The following is a 17,870-nucleotide window of genomic DNA, read 5'->3' as shown; positions in this document are numbered from 1 at the left end:
AACAGACTCTATACCCCTCCTCGGGTCACAGGCCAAGGTTGGTTGAATTCAGAGGCTTGCAAGGAGCTGGTGATTCGGCATCCTTAGCATCTGGAAGGAGCCTTCCTATTGCTTCCCATAGGGGTTGGGAGCACAGTCTGACTGGGTGGCAGGCCTGATCACCCCCAACTTAAGTCTGGAAGACTTGTCATGGTGGTAGATTTAAAGCACAGCCACAAATTCGTTAACATTCCCCCACCAAGAGACAGAGCCAGTGTTCCCTCTCCTTGAATGTGGGTGAGCTTGTGACTCTTCCAATCAATAGGGTACGACAGACATAACACCAAATGACTTCCAAGGCTTGCCACGGAAGACCGTGCAGTTTCCATCTTATTCTCTGGAACGTCGCGCTGCTGTGTCAGGAAACATGCCACAGTAGATATGTGTGGTCCCTGCTGAGTCCAGCATCCAGATATCTGTGCCAAAGCCCCAGATGCATGAGTGAACCCAATTGTGGAATCGGCCACCCCTGCCCCTGCCATTCTAGTCACCTCTAGCCCTTCGAGCCTTCCCAACTGAGATCTCAGAGATCAGGATGCGGAGTCAAGCCATCCTCACTGCGTCTTCTCTGAATTCCCAACCCAGAGTCCCTGGGTACAACGAAATGGCTGTTCTCTCTAGCACTAAGTTTGGGGCAGCTTTTATGCAGCCAAAGAACAGTCATGGGGAGCATCGTGGTAGCTGACCATAAAGGAAGCGCTCCCTGCATGCCCGCTCTCTGCACATAGTCACTTTGCAGATTGGACTATTTCCATCAGTCTTTACCAAAACCTGACCCGGTGGAGGCTATGGTTCCCCCTTTGCAGAAGAGGAAACAATGACTCTAAGGGGCAAGTCCATGCAACAAAATCATTATCTCCCCCCGAAAACCCATCCCAACCCCTATGCTGTCCCTCTGCCCACATGAACTGGCAACCAGCTTCACCTGAGATCCCTGAGCACTTCAGCTCGTTTGCCTGACATTTCCAGGACTTTAGCAATTTCTACCTAAATAATCTGTTAACATCGGCCCACTGGTGCTGGATGTGGTGGAACCATGAGGGCTGTAGCTTCTTGACCACAAGTTCAGGAGCTTGACGAGGGTGGACCCTCCACAACAGCTCTCAAACTTAGGGCCCAGAGGCCAGGCTGGCAATGGGAAGGGCTGGGATGGCAAGGCTCCCTCTGCCAGCCCCGTCCACTGGAGATCATGCATGAGGGGCACCCCAGGGCAGGCAGGACCACCAGCAGCACAAGTGACTTGTGGGCCCCTCCTTGAGCCCTGACGATCACAGTGCCCCCTTCTCCCTTCCCGGAACGTGGACTTCATTTCCTAGTCTTCTCACTGGAAGTTGCTCAAACACAAGTCTTTGCAAAACCAAGGTCCAGCCTCTTGGCCCTACAGTGTACCATCCCCACAAGCAGGGGCTTTGGGTAAGGCACAGGTTGGCCACTCAATGTCCATTCAAAGTGGAAGGGGACACAGCAAGGCGTGAGTGTGGGAAACTGAGGGAGAGATGGTGCTAACTCTAGCCATCAGGTGAATCCCTCGGCCCAGTGTAGACGGCTGCTCCAGATCCCACAGTCCATCCACCACCCTCCCACCCAAGGACCCTTCAAAACCAATGAACCAGATCACATCCTGCCTCCACAGCCCTTCCCCTGATTAAAACCCTCTAATTGTGTTCTCCCACACTGAAGGAGGAAATCCAAACTCCTTCCCTTAGTCCAGCAGAGACTCAAGGTTGAGCGTGGTCAGAACCACCTGCATCAGTCCTAGAGTTTCTGATTCAGTGGATCTATGCTGTGGCTCACGAACTCACCTTTCTTTCAAGTTCCCAAGCAGCACCCTTGCTGCCCATCAGAACCCGTCTACAGGATCCAGTATATTTTGTCTTAGGCTCACTTCTTCCAGATATAACTTGCTTGCCGTGCCCAAGCCACAGAGACACACACCTGCTCCATGGACATCTATAAACCCACCAGATGATTTTTCTTTTTCTTTTACCTTCAAAGCCTTCCCGCTCAGAGTGTTCCTCTACCTGGTGCACTCTCCCCAGTCCTGGACCTCTCCTCACCCTCCAGGGTTCTGGTGCCTCCTGCTCCTCGCTCCCCACCTGCCTCGGGATGCTCTCACCTTGGCGCCTCCTGTCACAGCTTCCTACCCATCTGCCTCTCAACACCATCCAACATGCAGGGGAAACGTATGGCTCTGCTGATGTGTTGGACTCTCTCTGTGCCCATGTGTGAGAGTTTTCTATCTCTGCCTTTAAACCATGGGCTCCTTCCAACCAGGTTCTGTCTGAATCACTACCGTAACCCAGCACGCAGTTCAGTGTCTGTCTCATAGCAGGTGCTCAGGAGTGTGTGTTGAAGGGGTGCATTGCCTTATGTCATTCTCATGACAACTCTATTAGAAAGGGAGTCTTAAGCCCATTTTACAGACGAGGAAACACAGAGGGGCAAAGACGTGTAGTCATGTCCAAGGTCAAATGGCCAGGCATCAAACTGAAGTCTGTGGACTCCAAAAGTCCACACATCCCGGTGGGAGAATAAAGGGACAGAGCTGGGGGCAGCAGGTGGAAGGAATGGTCTGAATGCAAAGTGCTGGAGAACAAGAATGGACAAGCAGCACGAGGCTGGCTGAGGAGGCAGGGAGGAAGGTCAGCTGGCCTCCCCAGGGAGTTCAGCAAGCCTGTCCTCTCAGAGCACTGTGTGTGGGAGGCGCGGGGGGTGCAATCCTGACTTTAGGCATGAAGGCATTTCCACCCCCACCCCCCCATCGGACTCTCCTCCCCTGGCCTCTCATTGGTCTGGCAGTAGGTGGAGCAGACCATGGACACTGGGAAGGGGCAAGGTTCGGGGCAAAGGCCCAAGCAGGGCATGAGGTGGGGAGGAGCAGAGCTGACACAGGCTGGGAATGGGGACATGGAGAACATCATCATGGTCTAAACTGGTTCCAGAAACAGAGCTCCACAGTCAAAGGTCTTAAACTCTGTGGCATGGATCTCACAGCCAGCTGTGCAATGACCGCCCTGGGCTCGGTCCAGAGGGCTGTGTTCCCAGGGCCACACCCCCCTTAGGGACTGCAGCCTAGCCTCCTGCCCAGGGCCCTGTGCTGGCGGGGGGAGGTCTCCTGGAGAGCCTGGAAGGAGGTAACCTCCCACCTGGGACCCCTGTTGGGCAGGGCTAGGGAGGGGAGGAGGTGTGATTCCAGCCTCTGGCTCCCCAGTCTGAGTGCCAGGGCATATCTTTTAGGAATGGCAGAAATGGAGCACAGGCCATGAGCTTTAGGGAAAAGGAGCTAGGGGGCTGGTGGGAGGCAGAGGTGGTAGATAGATGCACAGATAATCCCCACAGCCCCCTGAGAAGATAGACACCCCCAGAAGGCAATGCATCTCTCAGAAGCAGCACAGAGGCCCCTTTCCCCCTCTATAGACCAATTCAGAAGCCAGGCCAGCTAACAAGGGCCAAGGAGTTCTGGCCTAAAGGCAAAGAGGAGATATGAACAGATGCCACTCATCCCGTGTGTGTGTGTGTGTGTGTGTGTGTACGCGCGTGCACACATGCACTTGTGTGCATGCATACAAGTGTGCTTATGTGTGAGTGCGTATTCACAAAACAGGAAGAGAAGGGGAAGTGGACAGTGGAGGGTGGGACAAAGAATTGTGCCCAGTTACGATCTGAGCAGATTCCAACAGCGGCCAACAAGGAGCAAAGCCAGCCCAAATCTACCACGAATCAATCCACCGATGTTTATTGAATATAACCAACAGCCAAGCATTGTCTGGGGCACTCACGACACAGAAGGAAATGGCACAGGCCTGAGGCCTGGGCTTTGAGAAGCTCACGGTGCAGTGGGAAGCACAGGTGACAGGTGCATATCGATGCAACAGTGGAATGGTGAGTGGGGGGGATTACGCCAGAGGACTTCTCCAGTCTGGGGCATCAGGGAGGCCTCACTGAGGAAGCACAATTTGAGGGGACAGCAAGAGAGGGGGGGACGTAACCAGGAAAGTGACAGGGGTGCAGGACAAGGGGCCCAAGCCTTTGTGATGAAGAGCAGAGAGCAAGAAAGAACAGGAGGTGGCTTTAGATGAAGCCAAGACAAATTAGAAGGGATCGCAAAGAAATAAAAGTAGTAATTATTACTCTACAGCACACACTCAAACTAGTTTAACAAAATGTTGCCTTAATTATATCTACCTTAATGAACAGATAAAAACAGTTTGTAATTAGTTCTGTAATTGGTTATGTGAAAAGAGATGCTTCTTTGAGTTCCAAAGCACGTTGTCTTGTAGACGATTTATGAGAAGATGCTGCCTCCAGTACTGAAGCACATTGTCCGAAAGAGCTGTCCCACTCTGGGGTCCTGGAGGCATCTTTTCTGCGTGGGCTCCGCAAGGTCGGCTTCACCCTAGTCATTCCTAGAGTGGGAACAAAAGAGTTAAGAAGAGCTTTGACTGTCGATGTGAGTGACTCCATGTGTAATAGGGAGACACAGAATGGGGCTCAGCTCTCACTTCTGTGCCTCATGAGGACTCCATATTTTTTTTTTACCAGAAGTGGAAATCCTTACTCTTGAGGGCCAAGAATGCTTCTGGGAGCCTCTGTACCCCTATGATTATATTTAAAAGGGTGTATGCGCATACTGGACTGTCCATTTTCCTGAGGGAAGGAAACATAAGTTTCAAAAGCCAAAGAAGCACTGCCTTTAAGAAGGAGATCTTTGGGGCACCTGGGTGGCTGGTTGAGCATCAGCCTTTGGCTCAGGTCATGATCCCAGGGTCCTGGGATTGAGTTCCCACTTCGGACTCCCCACAGGGAGTCTGCATCTCCCTCTGCCTACGTCTATGCCTCTCTCTGTGTGTCTCTCATGAATGAATGAATAAATAAATAAATAAATAAATAAATAAATAAATAAATCTAGTAGAAGAAGAAGAAGAAGGAGGAGGAGGAAGAAGAGGAGGAGGAGGAGAGAAGAAGAAGAAGAAGATTGACATTTGCAAAACAATTCTTAGGAAGCACTGGGACATGTTGGACCCTTGGACACTAAGATGGAAACCAGACGCAGAACTCAGTCCACAACCTGCCCCTCCAGGGTGGAAGGAAAGGTGGGAAGGGAAGGCACCCTCTCCCAGCAGGAGGCTCCTGCTCCTGTTTGCTCCATTAGGACTCAGACTCGCCAAGCCTGCAGGCTGACTACATGCCTTCTCCAAGAGTAAGAAAGAGCCCCTCCCCAGCCACACCCGCAGACATTCCTCCTTGTGGTCTGGCTACCCTACCAAGATGAACTGACAACACCACTCTTGCCCCAGTGGACCTACAGTCCTGGGATAGGATTCCGAGACAGCGTCAGTATCACAACAGGACAACCAATGACTCTGAAATCCACAGATCTATCTTTATCTTCAAGGACCCCAAATACCCCCTCAAAATGGATGTGCTAAGACCTTAAAGCCCTGTCTGAACAGAGGTCCTCTCCCTGCCATAAAAGTGCCTAGTTCTGCACTGTCCAGAGCTAGCCACAAGTGTCCTTGAAATGTGGCTGGACAAAATTGAGATGTGCAGAATTTTTTTTAAATGTAAATTATCTCATTAATAATTTTATATTGATCACAAGCTAAAATGATATTTTTGGATAATAGGGTTAAATAGAATGTATTACTAAAATCAATTTCATCTGTTTCTTTCTTTATAAGATTTTATTTATTTATTCATGAGAAACGCAGAGAGAGGCAGAGACGTAGGCAGAGGGAGAAGCAGGATCCCACTGGGAAGCCTAATGCGGGACTCAATCCCAAGACTCTAGGATCACGACCTGAGCTAAAGGCAGGTGCTCAACCACTGAGCTACCCAGGTGCCCCCTTTTTTTAAATATAGTTTCTAGAAAATCTTAAATCACCTATGTAGCTCACATTGGATTTCCAGTGTATACAGGTCTGGCTTATTATGCTCTGTATGAACATATGCATCTCCCAAAAACCAGGCCAGCTCTATGTAGCCACATCACAGCCTCGTAGACTAAACTGTCTCGGGGCCCCCACACTGGATTTTGACACGGGATCAGATAGGGCTCATACCAGTCCCTATGAACTGGTCAGATTCACAGGCCTGAGCTGGCTGCTGCCTGTCCCCAGCTCCAGCCCAACCCTGAACCCTAAGGAATTTTGCAGTCTTGTGCCAAGCTGAAGAAGAGGTGGCCAGCGTGCCGTGATGTGCATCTAGTGTGTTGTAGCTAATCGCATACAACACAAGGGTCACTGGGGAATGTGATCAGTTTCTGGGTTTGCCCAGGAATGAGGGATTTCCTGGGCAGTGGGACTTACAGTCTTAATAATAGGACAGTTCCAGGCAAACCACAGTGAACCGGTCACCTGAACCCAGTCTGTGAGACCAAATGCTAAGGTGCCCCAGAGCAGGCTGACCTTCCCGCCCAGCAGCCAAGCCCTGAGATGTGTAAGAATGAGCAGGGCGCCTGGGTAGCTCAGTCCATTAAGCATCTGACTTTGGCTCAGGTCATGATCTCGGGGTCCTGGAAGTGAACCCCACTTGGGCTCTGTGCTCTCTGGGGAGTCTGTTTGTCCCTTTTTCTCTCCCTCTGTTTATGCTCTCTCTATCTCTATCTCTATCTCTCCCTCTCAAATAAATAAATAAAATCCTTTTTTTTAAAAAAAAAAAAAAAAAAAAAAGGATGAGCAGGGCAGCATAAAATCCCAACTGCTACAGGCCTCACCTACCGGGCCTCCTCTGAACCAGGTGAAAACCCAAATTCTGTAGCCACATCCACTGTGGAGGAGAAATGCAGGCAGCCATTGGCTATGCTTGGGGATCAGACTCCTCCTGCTAGTCCTCCTCCCAGCGCTGGAGCTGTCCTCTATGATTGATCAGCAGGCTTCCCAGCACTCCCTGCGGGCAGGGCAAGGGGGGTGGGTTCCATCTGGCTCCCCACCTGTGCCACAGACGGGTCTGCGAGGTGAGGCACGACCCCTCCTCTCCTCCTGTGGGTCGTCAGCCACAGGCTGTGCCTCCACAGGGCATATGGTGGGTGCATCGGGTCGGCTGAGGCCAAGGAGGGGGCTTCCTTGTCTCAAGTTCTCTTACTGGCCTCATGATCATCGATCTCTCATAGTCTCCTTTCAACACGTACCAGTGTCCTCCACACTAAGTCATTCAGGGAGGGGTGGGGAGAGGACAGAAACTCACGTGCTTCTCTGCTTCCCTGTGGAGCTGGAGCCCAGTAAGGCCGATATGATATCCAGGTGAGGAGAACAAGCAGGATTTCATTCATCCAGTCAAATATTCACTGCGCACCTCTCACGTGCCAGGCTTTGGAGCCGTGCTGGAAAGCCCCTGCACCCATGATACAGGGGAAACAGATGATAAAAGACTCATTATCCAAAAATGTCAGATGTGATGAGAGTTATGGAAGGAGAAGACTTGAGCATGATGAGAACATGTATCCAAGATCTAACTCAATCTGGGCAATCATAGAGGACTTCCCTGTGGAGATGACTTATGTGTCAAGACTCAAAAATGGAGCAAAGAGTTCATTTATACTTACCTTGAGGGTAGAGCAGATAGTGAGGTCTGGAGTGAGGTCCAGGGTGGGCCCCATACAAACCCCACAGGGTATGACTTACCTCTTGGCTCACACACTAAGGCCTCAGAGCAGGGTCTAGGCTGTCCCCAGTCAGGATTGCTTCTAGGACCTGGAATGGGAGTCTTTGCAGAAGGAGCCAGGGGCCAGGCATGGATGAGTAGGAAGTAACCTAGCAAAGAGCACAGAACTTAGGTTAAGCCTTTGGGTTCTAGGGCCCAACCCACCTGAATTTGAAGTACAGAGTCACCACTCACTATTTTTATGTCACGTCTCTGAGTCTGTTTCCTCATCTGTAAAATGGAGGTAAAATGGTGCCTCCTTCATAAAGTTGAGAGAATTTTAAAAGACAATATGTGGGAAGAGCTTAGTGTGGTGGACACAGTAAGTATTAGATAAAAAGTGAGATTTCCTGCTTCCAATTATGAGCGCTGCAGTGAAAGAAAAAAGATACAACGTGCTGTGGGAACTGACTGCCTCCTATCATTTATCTTACAGTAACAATTATTTAAAAGAAACTCAAACTGGCAACATGCCACATCGTGTCTCCAGGAAGAAATATTGGAACTGAGCCTGGAAGGGTGGATATTTGACTTGCAAGATCAAGGCAAGGTTTGCAGGCAGAGGGGGATGAAGAAAGGCTCAGAGACCAGAATGGGTGGGGCTCGGGCAAGAGCAGGCCCAGAGGAGCTCAGGAGGGGAGAAGGCAGGCCAGCGTGGGAGGACCCGCAAGGCCATGCTCAGAAGCGTTGCTTCCTCCTGCAAGCGATGGCCTGGCTCTTGAAGATTTTGGAGCAGGTCAATGATTTTGGTGGGGTTTGTATAGACAGGATGGCAGTTGCCTGAGAAGGAACACCACCAGGCAAAGGAGCAAGGAGGAGGCTGATATAAGCATCTAGAGCAAGAGTCAGCAAATCTTCTCTAAAGGGCCACTCCAGACACCCCCATCACCAGCGTGCTCAGTGCTGTTTCTTGGCCCCATGCTCTGGCATACGCTAGCCCCTCTGCCTGGAATTCCAACCAACTTACCCTCCAAAATTAACCAAGTCATTCATTCACTCAACTCATACTTATTAAGCACTTACTCTGTGTCAAGCTCATAATCCTTGTTCTCATGAAATTGATAGTCTAGTGCAAGAGTCAGCAGAATTTTTCTGAAAGGGATGGAGAGTAAATATTTCAAGCTTTGAGGGTCAAAATGTCTCTGTCTCAAATAATGGACTCTGCTATTATAAAGCAAAGTTGCCCATAGACACTATGTAAATGAATGAACCTGGTTATGTTTCAATAAAACTTTATTTATATAAACAGGCACCAGGCCAGATTTGGCCTGAGGGCTGATCCGCCCCAACAGAAACATAATGTGAGCCACAAACACGAGCCATTACATATTTAAATTACACATGGAATTTAAATTTTTCTAGTAGGTGCATTTTAAAAAGGAAATGGGTGAAATTAATTTTACTATATTTTACTGAATCCCATATATATCCAAAATATTACCATTTCAAACCTGCAATTAATGTAAAAAAACCATTAAGGAGAATTTTTCCTATTATTTTTTATGCTACGTCTTTGAAATCTGGCGTGCATATCATACTTACAGTGCCTCTCAATTTAGACTCACTACATTTCAACTGCTAATCGCTACAAGTGGCTCTGGCCACCATACCTAGTGGAAGGGGGCTCCTGCCTAGGTGGTGACAGGCGAGAGGATAGGAAACTATCTGACATCAACTGAGGGCTTGAATTAATTATGATTTGAATCCAGCTCGGCCACTTGCTTGCTGGCTAATTTCAGACATGGTTCCTCACCAATCTGGGTCTCTTTTAGGCCCAAAGTATCAAGTAGGTGGTTGTCTTAAACCTCTAGGTTCCTGTCAACTCTACTATGTAGAGATTCTAGGATTCAGAGTTTGCCAGAAGCAACCGTCCACTTGGAGGTTCTTTGCTAAAAAGCATCTTCCATAATACAATGAGCTTGAGAAGATCAGGGTGAGGTTCTTCGTGGCTACTGCCACCACTCATCTCTCCTGGGGCTTTGGGGGATGCTTGTCAGCTCTTGAAGAGTTGGGGGGATATAAGGTGGGGAAGGAATAGGAGAACCACCCTCCCCAGCTTCTTGGGGGTGGTGTGCCTCCCGCACACACGTGGACACACATGCACAAGCACACGCACAGGATCCTCGCTGCCCCCCTCCCCCAGAGTGACAGCTGTGATCTCCAGCCCATCAGGGAGCAGAACGTGGGAACAGAAATAGACTCCACCTGAGTCAGAGGATGAGTCAGAATGTTCTGGAGAGCTTCAGAAGGGAGCAGCAGGAGGAGCTGATGGTGGGGAAGAGAGCCAGGCCCCCAGGGGAGAAGGAGGAGAATGGGCTGGTTTCCCAGGCATCAAGCCAAGTAAGAACGTCCTAGAAGGAGTGGGGTCCACTGCCACAGGCAACTCATGTCCTGATAGAGGGCCTGTACTGGGGGGTGCAGAGTGGAGGGGAGTTAGAAGGACACGGCTTTTGCAGGGCCAAGAAGGGAGTGATTTAGAAGGGGGTGTGTGGAGGCTACTCTGAGCACACAGGACACCCACAACACCAGCACCTAGCTGCTCTTAATTTCAGACCCTCTCGCCACAATAGAAGCACATCTTGAGGCCTACCCTCCTAAGTGGGTTGCTGACCTATGCTGAACTAGGGAAACTGAGGAAGAGGCAAGACTAGGTATCCTAGTTGACCCAGGCTGGGCCGATAGGGTGGGGCTGCAGCCTCTGGCCAAGGACCTGAGAAACCCACAGGACAGAGGTCTGTGTGGCTCAGCCTAATTCAGGCATATCCTCAACGCTGGGGACCAGCCATGCTGCCACATGGAGACTCAGATGGCTCGCCGAAGAGTCTGATCTAGGTGGCAGCCTAGCAGAACCATGTGAGAGGATGGGGACCAGCAAGTGACAGGCCAGCCTAGCATGACCCGCATCGGGAGCCTGACGCCAGGATGACGTCAGGAGAGGAGGGGATCGGGTGCAGACACAGTGAGGCTTCTGGGTGTCCTCACATCATGGTGCCAGGGTTGATTTACCAGCTGGCTGACATGCTCAGGCCTCAGCACAGGGACTGTCCCTGACCAGGACTGGTTCTGGGGCCAGGGAGAGGGGACCGTGAAGGAGTGCAGGGCCCAGGCACAGAGAGAGGGAGCTGAGGGGGAGGGGTGCCTCCAGCCCATACCCAATCCACCCATTCTATGCTCACTGTGTTCACATCACCACACTGATCTTAGTGTGGGGGTCCCCCAAAAGCAGAGCTTGAGACAGGGACTTGGGTGCAGGTAATCGATCTGGGAGTTGATCCCAGGAAGCATGAGTGAAAGAACAGGAAGTGGGAGACAGAGAAAGGGTCCAGCTTCCCAAAGGGGATATTACTGAGGCCATTAGAGTAGGCAGAGGGGCTGGAGTGCACAGGGCCTCTGAGCAGAGTGCAGAAGGCCTCCTAGAAGTCCCCATCTGGAAAGCAGGAGGCTTTATCCACCACTTTCCATCTCCTGTGGTTGAAGGGGATGAAGGGACCCACCAGGAGAATTCATTTCCTGCTACCTTCCCCCCACCCCACCCCGGTAGTTCTGGAGAAAGCCCTGGGGCAGAAGGAGGACAGACCCGAGGTGTCCTGCAGGTGGGGAGGAGGCAGCACTGCCCTGGAATCAGAGGGGACACGGAGACACCTGCCATGGCCTCCTATGGCTTCCCACTGCACTTCAAATAAGATGCAAACTCCCTGGCACTGTAAGGTCTGGCCCCAGCCCACTCTTCCAGCGTCCTCTGCCCTCACTCACCATGCCAGAGATGTCTACACTTCTCAACAGCCCTACTGGTCTCCTCTTTATGCCCAGAAACAACCACACCTCAAGACTTCGCCCTTATTCTTCTCCCCATGTGAAACCCCATGTGCTCAGTTATATGGTCGACCCCTTCTGGTCTTTCAGGTCCTTCGGCAAAAACACCCCCTCCTTAGAGACACCGGCCCTGGCCTCCCAGCCTGAGGTCCGTTCTTCTGCTCCTCTCTCGTGGATCCCAGTGGGGGTGGTGTCAGGAAGAGAGGCACAGTGACACATAGGTAGAGGGTGTTTCCACTCTATGGAGACAACGGGAGCAGATAGTTTCAAAAGCAGAGCTAAGAGTAAAATACTTAAGAAGTGATGCATTTTATTTTTTTGTAAAAAATATTTTATGTAATTTATTTCATTGTAAATTTTCACACCTTCATTTTTTGTAATGCCTGTGTTTAACCACCAGCTCATCAGACTCCTGAATCTTTAACAGTGATCTCTCATGAGCTGAGAAGAGTCAGCTCCAAAACCACTAGATATCACCCCATTCTTTCCCTCCATGCACATTTTAGGGTGTGTGATTTTTTTTTCTCCTTGCTTTATTCTATTTATGCTGGCCCTCTAACATGTGGGCCCTGTGAGGGTGGAAATCATGACTGATTTATTTTCAGATGTGTCCTCAGAGCCCAGCACAATGCCCAGCCTACGAGAGAAATTCAGGAAATATTTGTGGAAAGAAAGTCTTGAGTGCATGCATGAATAGGTAGGCGAAGTCGATGGATGTCACAGGTTTGGGATTTCTGCTGTGGACAGAAGAGGGACCACTCACCTCAAGAGACCCACACTGAATCCCACAGGGCTTGCTGGGATGCTTCTGACAGGGTGTGAGGAGCAGAACAGTCTCAGAGGTTCCAGGCAGGACAGCCAGGCTGCAGGGAAGAAGAGATGACTCTGAAATCACTGCTTGAGGGCTCCTGGGGTCTCCCAGGGATGGACTCCCCTGAGGTCTTCCAGAGATGGGCTCCCCTGAGGTCTCCCAGGGATGGGCTCCCCTGGGATCTTCCAGGGATGGGCTCCCTTGAGGTCTTCCAGGGAAGGACTCCCCTGAGGTCTTCCAGGGATGGGCTCCCCTGAGGTCTTCCAGGGATGGGCTCCCCTGAGGTCTTCCAGGGATGGGCTCCCCTGGGGTCTCCCAAGGATGGGCTCCCCTGGCGCTCCACTCCCTCTCCATAGCTCCCCTGGCCCACTGGCCCACGAGTGAACACAGCTCAGACACATCGGAGCTACCAGAGTTCATCATAGCCCTCCCGGTGGCAGTTTGCAGAGGAGAACTGCACAGGCCTGGTCTGCTCTGATAGTTCTGGGATCCCAGCCCTTCATGCCTCCTGTGTCAGCTGTACCCTCCGCATAGGGTGGGCAAAGACCCCAGGAGGAACAGCAAAGTCAGAGAGCCTGAGCCCATTGGCCGTCCGGCGTGTGGCCCACCTTCTGCCAATGCCATCCCCCGGGCTCGCCTGGGACTGCTGCTCAAACACCCAGAAGATGCCTGTCTTCACCTATCTGTCTGCAGTTCCTGGCATGGCACCAGGCACAGGGGAGATGGTGGCAAAGGATACTTGTAGCATGAATGAGCCAATGAGTAAGGTGGCTTCCCAGCAGAGCAAATGTGAATCAGAGGCATTTCCCACTCGGGCCAATCCCCTGCCCGGTGCTGGGAAAGAGCACGGAGATGCCAGGCCCACTCTACCCATAACTGCAATCCAGGAAAGAGCCCAAGAACCCAGCCCTAGAGTCAGCCAGCCTGGGGTCACACCCCAGCCCTTCCACTCCCTAGCCGGGGCCTTCATTTCCTCGTCTGCAGAATGGGACTGCAATATTACAGGCGGCCGGAGGGATTCAATCAATGCAGTGACACGAGGAAGGGTCTTGCAAATTTCCTGGAACAGTGAGAGAACTCTTTGTGCCAGAAAGTGTCCTAAGCACCTTGTAATATTAATGCATTTAGTATTATGCTTGTGTGCTATAGTGCCTCTGACTGTTTTTTCTTTTTGTTTGATTTGTTGGCTTGGGTCGAGTTGGGTTTTTGCTGTTACTGTTATGGCTACAGAATAAGTTTCTTTTTTTTCCTTTTACATATATATATATTTTTTTTTGGAGTTTGATTTGCCAACATATAGTATAACACCCAGTGCTCATCCCTTCAAGTCCCCCCTTCAGTGCCCATCACCCAGTCACCCCATCAGAATAAGTTTCTTCTTCTCCCTGAGCCTCAATGTTCTCACCTACAAAATGGAGCAGTGGATTAAGTGGCTCTGATCCAGTGTTTGCACAGCAGTCGAGTTCTGACTTCCCACCTCTTGATCCTAAGCAGCTGCTGAGAACTTTTTAAGTCCCCGTGTGCAGAAAGGATTCCCATTGCAGGGGCCTGAGCCAGGAGCCCAGCCCCTGTTGTCAGGAGAATACGAGCGTGGCAGGTGCTGGGGACCCACACAGCCATTCTCATCCCCACCTCAGCTTTGTGCTGCCAACTCTGCTCTCACCTTCCCATCCGAGAGAGTCTCAGGAGATCAGAGTTGAAAAGCCAACGCTGCCAATGCGGTCCATTCTTAAGTCGATAAGCATTTGTTGAGTACCAACTGTGTGCCAAGGGCCGTGCAATGCTTTGGGAACAAGGCAGGGAATAACACATGAAGATTGCTTGCTGCCTTTTATCGCTGGGGTTAGTCTACTGCAGGAAACAGGAAATAAACAGGCCAAGAAATAAAAAACAAGTGGATTTCAGAAAGAAGAATCATTTATACTCATATATAATGAGTATAAATCAAGTTAATAAGACAGAGTGGCTGGAGGGTAGTCAGGGTGGGCCCTCCGGTGAAGGCGACTTAGGAACCCAGACAGGGGACGCCTGGGTGGCTCAGTGGTTGAGCGTCTGCCTTTGGCTCCTAGTGTGATCCTAGAGTCCCAGGATAGAGTCCCACATCGGGCTCCCTGCATGGAGCCTGCTTCTCCCTCTGCCTATGCCTCTGCCTCTCTCTCTGGGTCTCTCATAAATAAATAAAATCTTTAAAAAAAAAAAAAAAAAGGAGCCCAGACAGGAATAGTGACAGAAGCCAACCACAGGGTGAGCTGGGGAGGGGCTGGGGGCATGACCTGTTAAAGGAACAGGTCTGGGTGGCTAGAGTTCAGGAAGCATGGTAGCACCCGGCCACAGAGCTCAGCGACAGAGCAGGGCAGATCAGCAAGTCAGCCTGAGCAGCTTGGATTTGCTTCTAGGTATATTTGCCTGCACGCAGGACCTGCTACATAATTTGTAGGGCCAAGTGCAAAATGGAAATGAATGGCCCTTTTTCAAACAGTATTAAGAATTTCAAGATGCCAACAGGAGAGCATTAAGCCATGCACAGGGCCCTCCTAAGCATGGGGCCCTGCCCATGGAGCCAACCCTGTCAGAACAAAATTGTCGGCTTTAACAAAGCCTTCTTTAATTTGACAAGTATGTATCGAGGGCTTAAAATAAGCCAGGCCCTGTGCCAGGCTCTGGAAATAACAAAAAAGTGAATGATCACACTGAGAAAGCCCCTCTGAACTTCATTTTTCCATTAGATTTTCTCCACCTCAACTAGGCCAGAGAACGGGCCCATCCGCACATATCTGATGCTGGTCAGCCCCACAGACGTTGAGGCCATCCACTGGATGGATCTGACTTGATTCCCCTGTAATAAAGGGAGCAGTTACTGCGCGTCCACCATATGCCTAGCACATGCAGAAATCCCACCACCACAACCCAACAGGGACCCAGAAAGGGAGATGAAAGCTCAAGATCAGAGAGAAAGATGAGTTTTTCCCAGTTCATGCTGTTACTAGCATGGGGATGTGGGATGGGGCTGGGACTAAGACCCAGGAAATCTCGGGAAATCCAGAGGCCCCCACCTCCAAGCATATAAAATCCTTACTACCATGTCCTGTATAATTGTTCAAAGTAAGGACTGAGGTACTAGCTTCCGGTCTGTTGAGGGAGTACCACATGCTAAGCCCTACAGAAAGCTCTCCACATAGATCTTCTCATTATTTTCCTATAAATACCAGCTTTGCAAATAGAGTCCAATTTCTCCACTTCTGGTGGAGAAACTGAGATTCAGAAAGGTTGAGGAGCTTGTTCAGGGCCTCCTGGCCAGTGTGTGGTGAAGCTGGGGTCCAAGTTGAGCTGCGTGCCCCAGGGCTAGGCCCCTGGCACTGTCCTGCTCCCTCCATCTCGGCTAGGGTCCTGCACCATTTTTGCTGCTGTGGAACCCCCAGCCAGGGGGTCCTTTTCTTACTTTCCAAGGTCAGAGCTCAGAAGTCCAAGGAGCCCAGACCCAGAGAGAAGGTCTAGGGGTTTGACCTGGTGTCAACATCAGGGCTGAAGATTGCTTCATGCCCAGCCCAAGAGGAACAGGAAAGTCTGACTTCTCCCCTTAACCATGGGAAAGAGCTCCTTTTCTAAAAAAAGCAAGGTCGGAACAATGAGTGTGACATGTCAGGCCCTTTCTGCTGCAGATTTTCCCTCTGTCTTGGCCTTCTGGGGCAGTGGAGAGGGCTATCTTGAAAGAGGAAGACTTGCTCACTCTTGGTTTTCTGGCCAAGGATCTGAGGGACTTCCCTAAACAAAGCTCCCTGCAGAAAGGTTCTGGGGTCACTTGTGGCCTGAGAAGACTCAGTCCCTGCTCTGCAGAGCAACTTCAGCTGGGACCCTCGAGTCAGGATGGGCAGCCACACTTTGGCCCAGAAGAAAGCTCTGGAGAGCGGGACCTGGGCCTCCTGAGCCCCCAAACAGAAAGCCAGGTAGCCTATGGAAATGGCTGCACAGGTGCAGGTGGCCCATGTCAGTCCCAGCTCTGCCCTGGGGTGATGGGCCTCCACTGTCTGGCAGAAAGCATACCTGGGAGAGCCCAGGAGGAGTCCCACACCACCCCTCAATAGCTCTGGGACCCGGACACGTCCACTAATCCCTTTGGAACTCCTGATCCCTATTTTCCTGAATTAAATGATAGAATCCATATTAAGAAAGAGATAAGAATAAAAGGAAATATATTTCCTGGTCTCAGGGAAGTTGCAGAAGCAGAAGAGTAACTGAGCTAAATAGTGAGATTTCACGGGCTCAGGAGTACCATACAGACAGCATCCTGGATTTCGGAACCTGGGGTCAAAGTTTCAAAAATAAAAAAAAATCACATGTCCTTTGATACCACCATTCCTCATTCCCGCCTTCTTTCCATTCATTTGTCTTACATCTCTATCTAGTAAGTCTACGTGAGTCCTTGGACCTGAAAGAATGTCTACCTGTCCCTGGAACTATAAAGCCTCCAAAATTCTTAGGTCCCGATCTTTCTTTGAAACCTTGTAAGGGCTCCTCCTTGGAAAGCAAGCAAAGGAGAAATCTCAAGACATTCGATTTTCGTATTCTTGATAAGGGGTCGGTTACTTCTCCCTTGATTTTTTTTATAATGTAAAAATAAGTTATGATTAGAATTGAAATATTTTGTGTCCAGAACTCTAAAGGCTTTTTCTTTTTTTCTTGGTATGTGAATCTGTCCATTTTGCATACTCGGTAAATTGCTCCGAAAGTATCATGAAAAGCTATCACTTATTAAGCATTTAGAGCTCCGTGTTAAAAAATAATTCATGCAATTCTTACAAAAAATCTTATCATAAAGCAATTACTGAGGGTCATGGCTAAGAACATTGGGTGTGAAGTTAGGCTGAGTTTCCACCCGGACTTAGAGCTTTCTGGCCGAGTGACCTTGGACGTGTTACCTAAGCATTCTGAACCTCGGTTTCTCATCTGACACATGGGGACAACAAGGGTACCTACCTCGTCGTGGCTGGAAAGGGTATAATAAAATAATTTAAAAAAACACACTGTCTGGCATATCCCAGGGACTCTACAAAGGCTGATTTTTAGTATGAAGCTCCCTTTCCCTTTAAGGAAATTGGGGCTTCAAGAAGCTAAGTAGCTTGCCCCGAGTCATACCAGTAGAAATGACAGAGTGGGGATTCTAACCCAATTCTTCTAAACCTAAAGTCTACCCCATAACTATCAGAGTTTAGTGCCTTGCGCCCAGCATCTGCCTGGCATGGAGAAAGCTGAGAATCAAAAGAACCTCCTCTCTTATCAACCATCTTGCACAGGGAGCAGAAGCAAAGCTAAAGAGTGGCGTCACGCACCTTCCCCACACAGGCTTTGGGATCAGTAATCCTCAGCCTCTCTGCACCAAGCAGGCTTCATCTTCTAGAAGCCACACCAGTCTGCGGGCTGACCCACACGTACCTGTCTGCATCATGGCCTTTTGTCACTGACATCACATTCTTTAGATTTACTTCTGCTTAGGAAACGGGCCTCCTCCTTCTGATCTACTGAAAAATCATACATGCTATATAAAATGTAAACATTATGGACATACGAC

At 50.2% G+C, this 17,870-nt stretch overlaps 1 long non-coding RNA gene across 1 annotated transcript; it reads right to left on the bottom strand.

Annotated features, from left to right (window-relative positions):
* Nucleotides 1–3,750: 3,750 nt before the first annotated feature.
* Nucleotides 3,751–17,573, bottom strand: LOC112928262 (uncharacterized). Its single transcript, XR_003236717.2, has 6 exons — nucleotides 15,048–17,573; nucleotides 13,968–14,155; nucleotides 12,257–12,356; nucleotides 7,662–7,790; nucleotides 7,225–7,371; nucleotides 3,751–4,445 (listed from the first exon to the last, which is right to left on the bottom strand). It is a non-coding gene; the product is annotated as an uncharacterized lncRNA (long non-coding RNA).
* Nucleotides 17,574–17,870: the final 297 nt, after the last annotated feature.

Source organism: Vulpes vulpes, chromosome 14 (genome assembly GCF_048418805.1).
Source record: "Vulpes vulpes isolate BD-2025 chromosome 14, VulVul3, whole genome shotgun sequence".
In the NCBI taxonomy this organism is placed as follows: domain Eukaryota; kingdom Metazoa; phylum Chordata; class Mammalia; order Carnivora; family Canidae; genus Vulpes; species Vulpes vulpes.
This window is presented reverse-complemented; position numbering and strand designations above follow the sequence as displayed.